The sequence below is a fragment of the Schistocerca gregaria genome, chromosome 1 (assembly GCF_023897955.1).
Source record: "Schistocerca gregaria isolate iqSchGreg1 chromosome 1, iqSchGreg1.2, whole genome shotgun sequence".
In the NCBI taxonomy this organism is placed as follows: domain Eukaryota; kingdom Metazoa; phylum Arthropoda; class Insecta; order Orthoptera; family Acrididae; genus Schistocerca; species Schistocerca gregaria.
In genome coordinates this window covers 411,051,272-411,062,973 of record NC_064920.1, presented here as the reverse complement: position 1 = coordinate 411,062,973, position 11,702 = coordinate 411,051,272, and positions in this window count along the sequence as shown.

The following is an 11,702-nucleotide window of genomic DNA, read 5'->3' as shown; positions in this document are numbered from 1 at the left end:
ATCTTTCTATTCTTCAAGAACTGTGAACTTTGTGGTATGGTTTTTACTGCTTGTAGATGTTCAATAGTGAACTATTGTAGCAGTATGTCGATGTTCCCTTGAAAACTATTAATGAGGCTTATCGAAAGTTAAACAATAGTGCAGTGGCCATATTAAATGCGTATATGGGGGCCTGTGGAAAGTGAAAGTAAACAATTGTGAAACGCAAATGTGCTTCTGTAGGCTACATCATTGAAAGTAGTCAGTGTTTACTTACAAACCCCATTTTTCAAAGAGTGTAGCAATGCAGTGCATCGACACTGAGGACAACAAACGAAAAAACAAAGAAGGCAGAGCTGCTATAAGGTACACTTTCAGACCAGAGTTATTCAGATAGCCCCCTCCCACACTATCAATTTGATTGACTACTTAATTAAATTGATCGATTTATCAACCCCCCCTCTTGTAAACCCCAACCCTCCCCTACCATCCCTCCCTCCCCTACCTGGAAATTGACGGCTCTGTGGTGGAGAGATAGGATCTTATGACAGGAAATTCAGTTAGAAAGCAGAAGGTGTATTGTTTAATTATTTTTAAAAATGCAGTTTCCAGGGGCTGTATCTCACTTGTTCATCATTCTCTACTGTTTGGGAAGATGCAGCACCTGTAAAATATATCGAAAAGCAATAATTAAAGCGATCGCATTTTTTATTCCGACCACACATAGAATACCGTCGTCAAACAGTTATCACATGTAATTACAATGTTAAAAATCTTTCAGTCTTGAAGCAGGCGCAGTTCACTGCCCCACTCAGGACACCACCCATACAGGCCGCCTGGAGTCAGGGTGCACAGCCCTTGCGTGTAAAACGATATGCCCGTCAGAAGCTGTGCCACTCGCCCGCTCGGGCCGCGCTGCTGACAGACTGGATGTCACGCTAATTTCCGAACAAAAGCACCAGGTGGCGGCAACCGTTTCATACTTGACACCTGAGCAATCTCTGCCCCCGGTAGCTAAGTGCTCAGGGCGACAGAATGTCAATTCTCAAGGCCTGAGTTCGATTCCCGGCTGGGTCGGAGATTTTCTCTGATGAGGGACTGGGTGTTGTGTTGTCCTAATCATCATCATTTCATCCTCAACGACCCGCAAGTCGCTGAAGTGGTGTCAAATCGAAAGACTTGCACCCGGTGAATGGTTTACCCGACGGGAGGCCCCAGTCACACGACATTTTTACCTGAGCAATTCCTGTCGAAACACCTGCTCTCTCTCTCTCGTCCTGTCACCTGTCAGTGCCAGACCTGCACATGATGTAGGTTGTGGTCAGACTAAACTGCAAACAGAGCACCATTTAGGCAGTAAACCCCTGCGGCTGGCCGGAGTGGTTGTGCGGTTCTAGGTGCTCCGGCTTGGAACCGAGCGACAGCTACGGTCACAGGTTCGAATCCTGCCTCGGGCATGGATGTGTGTGATATCCTTAGATTAGTAAGGTTTAATTATTTGTAAGTTCTAGGCGACTCATAAATTAAGTCGCATAGTGCTCAGAGCCATTTGAACCAAACCCCTGCAGAATACCGACGCATGGACCATGCTGTAGTAGAGCGTCAGCACTAGAGACTGACCATAAACCGGCCCATGACCAAAGCCAGGCAGAGGGAAGCCTGCCGGCTGTGGGGAGTCCCCAGCCCACGAGAACCTGAGTGGTAGAAGCTCGAATGCTATCAATACTCCAAGCACAAACACTTATCATATTGAAACTTCTCAAATTCCCATGGAGTATATACACGGCACACTCAGTTCCAAAGGCAATTCAATGCAAACTGGGTATTAGTTCACTATTCAACCGTCCAGCGGAAGGCATGAGCCAAATTGTCCTAAGCCAGAAGCTTTCTCGGACTCTCTGAATCAGTGTACAAAGAGTGAACAAGCCACACCTGGAAAAAAGATCCATTGAGATGCTGTTTCCGGCCCCAACGTGCTTGCTGGCTGCTATGTTTCCTATGGCTATCTCCAGAATCACAAGAATATTGGCAACCAGCCATATATTTATCAGTGTAACTACAATTAAATATTACAGTTGCTGGTGCAGTCTGACACAGAGCAATGTACAGGAAAAGCCTCCTCTTAACGTCCACGGTTCTGGAACGAATCTCAATATCTATAGCGCTCATAATTTTCCACATAAAATCTCTCTCATACGCTTACAGATATCGATGTGCTGAATCTGTACCACCCTCACGACAGGACACACAGCCATTTTCTCTGGAGATACCGGAACATACGCCACAGTAACATTGCAATGCAAAATATACACTGTTCAGACAAGAAGTACAGTTAGAGTTTATATACGTACAGCATCGGAAAAAATTAAGATATAGCTACACTCACACCAGCTATGTGTCACGATTCTCTTCAGTTGTAGGATTTATTTTCTGTTTAAGTTTTCAAGTCAGCACTTCCAAAAGGTGCTGCATCCTGCAAAGACTCTCTTAAACAAGTGTTATAAAGCACAGGCGTCTGGTACTAAGTGATAATCAACAAAGCTCCTGCAGGCGAAACTGTTGGAAAGACATTACTGCCATTCAAGGTAGCCACGCAGTCGGAGGCACCTTCCCACAGTTCACATGGCTCCCAATGTCAGAGATTCGAATCCTCCCTTGGGTGGGTGTGTTGTCCTTAGCATAAGTTAGTTTAAGTTAGATTAATTAGTGTGTAAGCCTAGGCACCGATGACCTCAGCAGTTTCGCCCCACAGGAACTTACCACTACCAAAAAAAACATCACCCATGTGGGAGTAGTGGGGCAACAAGCACATCACTCCACTCTCATTGACGCCAAATTTATTAAAGATGGCGGATAGATAGATAGATGTGGCAACATCACAGAGACGTCATGACCGAAAGATCAAACTTTGGCTGGAAAATCAGTTAATTGGGCTACCTTCACTAACCTAACCCCCTCCCCACACACCCAGAAAATGGAGGGAAAATTTTGGTGGGAAAAAGATCACTTCAGCACTGACCTAAGTCATCCAACCACTAAGTCTTCCCTGGAATTGGTGGGAAAACGACTCAGCCTGTGCTGGGCTGCTGGATAGGATGAACATAAGTCTTTATTTTGTATGCATTTTTTATTTAACCGTTTGAGTTGGCATAGGCAGTAGCTCCATTCAGTGTGTTCACCATGAGGTCTGGAGTCCAACTGACCTAGTACACACTACCACCATCAAAGGGTGCTGTGGTCCCTGGCATGATGTAATCCAAGATGGTATTCTGCGGGAAAATGGCAGGTACAATTAGGACCACTGAACCTGGTCATGTGATAGACTTCAGCCAGTAGCATGGCAGTATCTGGTAACATCATTGGAGGGGGTATAGAGCAGGCTCAGCAGCTCTGTGACCTCAGTCTTGCACAGTCAGCCAGCAGCAGCAGCAGAAGAAGAAGAAGAAGAAGAACCATAAAGCATCAACAATAGTCCTGATCCAGCACAGCCCTGCAGGACAGAAAGGAATGGAAAAATAAGTATCCCAGACCACATATTTGTCTGCAGACTGCATTATTATTATTGGTTATTTTCACTTCTTGGTCCATATGTAATGCTTCTTCCTCTTTGTTCAGGAGAAGCCCTCGACACGTCCAAGCCTGCAGGTACGAGAGCCAACATGTCGACCTCTGCCGCCTCCGGACCTTCAGCAACCTTGGCTGCCATCTTGTCGAGACCTGCAATAGCAACAACCTGCAGCATGTCTGAACCTGTATCTACCACATGGGATCTTGTAGCACACATAGCCCACTTTCTGGAGCATGACCGTCTGTCCCATTCATCGATTTTTGCGATGAGGACACGCAGTCTGATCCCAGTACATTGAACGCTGCTCGTGGTCCTAAACAACAGCTAGTAGGAGGACTGTACTGGTCACTGACATATGACCCATCCCAGCAGAATATCCCTGTGCTAGTGCAGGCATAGAGTGTAAATGATACAGATAAGAAGGTGTACCTATGCTTCTCAGTTCGACACTCAGTTTCACTCTCAGTGGAATGAAATTTGTAAATATGGGTACAGAAGCACATCATGATTGGGGCTTGCATGCGAGAATAAAAATTGAAAATGCATCGAAGGGTGTAAAAGGGCCTATCTCTGAGTTCGAGTGGGACGAATTATGTCGTTCAGAGTGCTACATCAATCAGCAGATGAATACAGAGTATTATCCAATTTGTACCCCGCCAGACATTCGCCTTCCTGGTGTGACATTATATATTAGAACAGTGTATGATGACTCAGCTCTATGTGTCAAATCGGGTGACAAGTGTATTTATCTATGGCATGCCTCAGTTATGAACTTACAGTATTTGGATACTGCACTAGGTCTTGCTTTGGAGAGATTGAGTCGTTGGTTTCCAACCATAGACTCTACATACAATGATATTGTAAACTTCCTACATGTGCATAGTGTGCAAGCTGATGATTTGGAGTTGTACCTTTATTTGCACATGAACACAGCGCCAAAACAGAAACAGATTAAATGTGCATGTGAAATACACGAGTAGTGTGAGGCATCCACTGGCTTGAGGGAGTTATGGGTGGAATTTATTGCAAACCAAAAAGCTTTGTTTGGGAAATACTGTACAGGTGCAAAGAAGATATTAAAGAAAGAGTCTAATGATTTTTTTAAAAATACTACATCCAATGTACGATATTAAAATAAAAATGTATGTGCATATAATCTCAAACTTTTTGTGTATTATTTCATACCTCTCTCATTCTAGTCCAAGTACTTCACTTATTAATATCATGATTTTTCAGTGTTACACCTATAATGATGCAGCAGCAGACAGTTGCCCCAAACATCTCCTCACCAGTCAGTGACAAAATGAATGAAGAAGTTACTAATCATGGGTAAAATACATATAGTTGATTTATCTGTGTAACCAATATGGGTCAGTTGGTTAAGTGATGGAGCTATAGTGGCTACACATACTATTACCTTCCCTTCAAGTGTATTTCTATATATATGCCAACTACTTGGGGGGAGTGGTGGGTGAAACATCCACATCATAAGGACTTTGTCTTCGGTTACTGGTCCTGTGAAGACGCAAGAGAAGACCTGAAGAAGAAAAACAGAATACTCCTTCCTGATAATATACGAGCAGTTTTTGTCGGTCCACCCAATTGTGGCAAGACTAATGTCCTCATGGCGTTGCTAACACACGTAGATGAAGTCTGATTTGAACGTGTCTGTGTATTCTCAAATACACTGTTTCAGCCCAAGTATCAGCTATTACAGGAGATATTGCACGGTTTAAAGGGTGTCAGATACAGGACATTCAGTGAAAGCGATAATATCCCCTCACCATAAAAAGCAAAGCCCAACACTGTCTTCATATTTGACTACGTTACTGTGGAAAACCAAGACCAAAGTCGAAAATATTTCTGTTTCTGTTGTCATATGGGTGCTGATGTATTTTGTCTAAGCCAAACATATTCTAAAATCCTGAAACAGTTGGTTAGGGAAATGCATACCTCATTATAGCCTTCAAACAAGACAATCTCAATTTAAAACACATTTACTAAGCACATGTAGGAACTGACATGAAGTTCAGTTATTTTGTAAATATACAAACTGATTGCTGGAATCATTCACAGAATGGGTTTCTCGTTATTGATAAAACACGAAAACTGAATGACAGTAGGTACAGGCCATACTTTCAAATATCTTCTGGTGGTCCAGTGATAGTGACTGGCCAAATATCTCACGAAATAAGCATCAAACGAAAAAACTACAAAGAACGAAACTCGTTTAGCTTGAAGGGGGAAACCAGATGGCGCTATGGTTCGCCCATTAGATGGCGCTGCCATAGGTCAAACGGATATCAACTGCGTTTTTTAAAATAGGAACCCCCATTTTTTATTACATATTCGTGTAGTATGTGAAGAAATATGAATGTTTTAGTTGCGCCAATTTTTTTTCGCTTTGTGATAGATGGCGCTGCAATAGTCACAAACGTATAAGTACGTGGTATCACGTAACATTCCACCAGTGCGGACGGTATTTGCTTCGTGATACATTACCTGTGTTAAAATGGACCGCTTACCAATTGCGGAAAAAGTCGATATCGTGTTGATGTATGGCTATTGTGATCAAAAAGCCCAACAGGCGTGTGCGATGTATTCTGATCGGTATCCTGGACGACATCATCCAAGTGTCCGGACCGTTCGCCGGATAATTAGATTATTTAAGGAAACTGGAAGTGATCAGCCACAAGTGAAACGTCAACCACGATCTGCAACAAATGATGATGCCCAAGTAGGTGTTTTAGCTACTGTCGCGACTAATCCGCACATCAGTAGCAGACAAATTGCGCGAGAACCGGGAATCTCAAAAACGTCTGTGTTGAGAATGCTACATCAACATCGATTGCACTCGTACTATGTTTCTATGCACCAGGAATTGCATGGCGACGACTTTGAACGTTGTGTACAGTTCTGCCACTGGGCACAAGAGAAATTACTGGACGATGACAGATTTCTTGCATGCGTTCTATTTAGCGACGAAGCGCCATTCACCAATAGCGGTAACGTAAACCTGTATAATATGCACTATTGGGCAAGGACCTTGGTGGGTTAATGTATGGTGCGGCATTGTGGAAGGAAGGATAATTGGCCCCCATTTTATCGATGACAGTCTAAATGGTGCAGTGTATGCTGATTTCCTATGAAATATTCTACCAATGTTACTGCAAGATGTTTCACTGCTTAACAATGGCGATGTATTTCCAACATGTATATCCGGCACATAGCTCGCATGCAGTTGAAGTGGTATTGAATAGCATATTTCATGACAGGTGGATTGGTCGACGAAGCACCATACCATGGCCCGCACGTTCACCAGATCTGACATCCCCAGATTTCTTTCTGTGGGGAAAGTTGAAGGATATTTGCTATCGCGATCCACCGACAACGCCTGACAACATGCGTCAGCGCATTGTCTATGCATGTGCGAACATTATGGAAGGCGAACTACTCGCTGTTGAGAGGAATGTCGTTACACGTATTGCCAAATGCATTAAGGTTGACGGACATCATTTTGAGCATTTATTACATTAATGTTGTATTTACAGGTAATCACACTATGACAGCATGCGTTCACAGAAATGATAAGTTCACAAAGGTACATTGGAACAACCCAAATAAAATGTTCAAATGTACCTACGGTCTGTATTTTAATTTAAAAAATCTATCTGTTACCAACTGTTCATCTAAAATTGTGAACCATATGTTTTTGACTATTACAACGCCATCTACCACAAAGGGAATGGAAAAAAGTGGTCCAACTAAAACATTCATATTTCTTTACATACTACATGAATATGTAATAAAAATAGGGGTTCCTATTTTTAAAACCGCAGTTGATATCTGTTTGATCTATGGCAGCACCACCTATCGGGTCTACCATAGCACCATCTGGTTTCCCCCTTCAAGCTAGACAAGTTTCGTTCTTTGTAGTTTTTTTGTTTGACGCTTATTTCGTGAGATATTTGGTCCGGTCACTATCAATGGACCACCCTGTATAGCCTGGTAAGGGAGGTGAGCACATCAGTATACGCTGCACCATGGAGCAATTTGGGTGCATGTCTAGCTCTCAAGCATACAGAAAAGATGTACACAGACAGAACATTCACTTGTACATGGATGCAAAAATTCAAAGTACTGTGCAAAAAGTTAGAGGTATGCTCAGTGAACTACAGACATATTATCAGACTCTTCTGAGTATGGCCAATGCATTAAATGAGTTAGTTCATGAAATGTGTAAGAAAGTAACCGACACAACTGAAAAGATCGAGAACTTATACCTTGAAGGATAGTAAAGACGAAGAAACTCCAGGCTTCTCCTGCACTGAGTTACAGAAAAGCTCAAACCGGATGTGTTTCTTGTGGGGAGAGTCATAAGATGTTGGGGAAATAGAACGCTAGTAAAATGGCTTGATTTTCCTGCAGCACAAAACATTTGCATTGATGCTACAGATTTGCTATATAATGGGGGCTCATAGTTCACAACCACTGCAGTAGCCTGACATGCATGCTAGGAAATGGAATAGAGGAGATGGTGGTGTTCTAGACAAACTGTCAGTGGAATTACACATTCGGGAATACAAATACTGTGGACCTGGAACAAAGCTTTAGAAACACTTGGCACAAGGTGATAAGGTGGTTAATCTGTTCGACAAAGCATGTATGGAACATGACCATGGATACCCTGCAAATAAAGATCTCTCAAGCTGTCACATTGCAGATGGATTTTAGCTGTACAGCTAAGGTGATACACAGAAGAAAGGATATTGGCATATTTCAACGCTTTGCAGCATTTGCAGTTGATAAAATCATACATGGAAAAATAAAGTCGGTTTGAGGAGTATCGAATTCCAAGTGTGTTATGAATGCCCCTCGTTGTGCACTAAGCAATAAGAAGGAGAAGTGTGGGAAGTAGAGCCGTTTGAAGAGCTGTATCCTGTCAGAGATGTATGCAGCTAAAAACGCTCTGAAGCAGAATGGCGTGGGAAGAAGAAGAAGAAGAGGATCAGTTAAGGCACCTTGAGTTCTATCAGTACCCAAGACTTCTGCTGCTTTTCTTCCATTCTTCATCCCAGGCCTCTCCGCGCACTCAGTGGTAGGGCCCCTTGCTTACAGTACTACAGGTATTGCTCAATCAGTCAAGAACGTGATAAACTCCCAATTGCAGTTAGAAGATGCCAGACGATGTAACTGCATGGTGGAAGCAGCAGCCATCGGAAAAGGACTTATACTAGAAACCGTACAGGAAAGGGCTTGATCCGTTCATAAATTAAAAAATGTCCATTAGCGGTCCTACCAGATCAACCACTCACAAATACAGATCTTCTTAAGTTTCTTATAAGAAAATCCAACATTCAAAGATTCCGTGGTGTGTTTATTGTGGTGTACTACCGAAGACAAAAGATGTGCAAACCTGTTGAATGTGATATTGTGAAGTTGGATGTTGCTGGAGGTCCTGGCACCCACTGAGTGTCATATGTTATGAAAAATGTGGCTACCATCGACTATTTCGACTCATTTGGTGACCTGCAACCGCCAGATGAATTACAACGATACTTAACTTGTGGAAGACATACACACGACTGCTGAAATCTATACATCATGTATCTCTTGACGTTTACAAAGAAGAAGTGGGAGAAGAAGAAGAATAAGAAGAAGAAGGAGCAGGATATAAAGGAGGAGCTCTAAACATTCCTTCATCAGTTGAGGTTAAGATGCAATGTCATACACTTTGTCGCAAAAAGAACAATCATTTATATTGCATGCAAATTATTTCCCGCCAATTGATTTGAGCATTGTTGAATGGAGTACTGCATTGATTGGACTAGAGACGTACAACAGCGTCCCAAGTATCACTGAAACTAACAACAAACCGCATCTGCATATTAATGGTGAAAAAAACATTGTGGAAATAGAACCGGGTGCATATGACACCAAAAATTTAAATAAAGTCTTAAAACAGTCTGGAAAAGGTATTCAGCTATGTGCAAACATCAACACACTTAAACCTGAAATAAGGACTGTAAATGCAACGATTGACTTTAAGCAGAAAAGTTCAACAGGGCGCCTACTCGGTTTCACAAAAGGGCAGGTTTCGAAGAAGGATCCTAGTAAACTTTACAAGTCAGATCAGACTGTAGACATACTTCCCATCACCACAATCTGAGTCGAGTGTAACATTGCACGAACTCCTATCTCCATGACAGTCTAATTCATACAGTTTCTTCACTCAGTTGCAACATGGTATATGATTATTGAGACTCCTACAAATGCAGTCCAGTGACAATTCACACACTGAACTATTTGGAGTTGCAAGAGAATAATCAACTTGTTGACTTTCGTGGTGAGGACATCATTGTACAATTACGTCTAAGGCAGGATGGGCATATGGTATAAAGGAAGTGCGCTCAATACACAGCACGTCACTTTGCTGCCAAACCGCAAAGTGATAATATTTGTGAATCAGAAGTTTCTTAAATCAGTTGACTTGAAACCTTCCAATGACGTCCTCACTCAATATAACCAATCCAGTAGGGTATGATGAGCAAATTATACATCAGGAATACTTCTCACATAAACCTAAATGCTTTAATCACATTAAACAAGAATCATGAAATTAGGATTGTCGTCCAGCACCAAGTGTGCTGACGCTTCCATGCAAGAGTTTCACATATTTAGAGCGGTAGTTGAAGAAAACTGACGGCAACAATACAGTGGGATACAAGGCTACACATGACGCTCTAGCATTCTTGTTTCAAGAGATATGCTATGAACTCAGTGGATCTGAGATCGAACGAGCACCCAATGTTGGCATAACATCAACCCCTAAAACATATGTCTCTGCATCATCCACGAATCTGAAAGGTTTTCGAAATGCGAGATGGCTCATACAAGATCCAAAGGATAGAACAGTTGCAGAGTACAAGCGATTTACTTCATGCATACCTCTAAAAATTCTTATGGGCTACTTTGAGCACATAAGATATATTGTTATGAATGCTAAACAGGGAATCGTTCTGGTACAGAGTGCGACAGATAACAACTCACACATTCAAGGACCTCCAGAGGACAATATGATCACAATCAGCAAGATCATGTGGAAAATGCCTCACATCAGTGTATCAGATGTGGAGCGTTTGATGCTATAAAAGTTCTGAATTCCGATACGTTTCTATCACTAACATTTTGCTCATGGGAGATTTTCAGTTACACAGTGCTACCAACTGCAAGCAGACAAACATGGGCCACTAAAACCTCTTCGCAGCTAGAGACACATATATGCATCATAACTGCATTTCAGACCGATAGAAGAGAGAATATAGGAAATGATTCCACTGTGTTAGACAACTGGAAGTTAACTAGTACCAAAGTCTACCTGAACTCAGAATTTTACCCATATGACAACTTAAACCTGCAATGGGATGAAAATGTGTACAGTCTAGCATATGACATGTATGTCAGGAGTCGTGCTTCTTGCTGTAAAAGTGCTGAAGAAGAAGGAGGAGGGTGTTTACTCAGTCCACAGAAGTTCAAGGAGCTATCACCAATCATCGTAATATGTTGATGTGGTCTTCAGTCCTGAGACTGGTTTGATGCAGCTCTCCATGCTACTCTATCCTGTGGAAGCTTCTTCATCTCCCAGTACCTCTTGCAACCTACATCCTTCTGAATCTGCTTAGTGTATTCATCTCTTGGTCTCCCTCTACGAGTTTTACCCTCCACGCTGCCCTCCAATACTAAATTGGTAATCCCTTGATGCCTCAGAACATGTCCTACCAACCGATCCCTTATTCTCGTCAAGTTGTGCCACAAACTTCTCTTCTCCCCAATCCAATTCAACAGTTACTCATTACTTATGTGGTCTACCCATCTAATCTCCAGCATTCTTCTGTAGCACCACATTTCGAAAGCTTCTATTCGCTTCTTATCCAAATGATTTATCGTCCATGTTTCACCTCCATACATGGCTACACTCCATACAAATACTTTCAGAAAAGACTTGCTGACACTTAAATCTATACTCGATGTTAACAAATTTCTCTTCTTCAGAAACGCTTTCCTTGCCATTGCCAGTTTACATTTTATATCCTCTCTACTTCGACAATCATCAGTTATTTTGCTCCCCAAATAGCAAAACTCCTTTACTACTTTA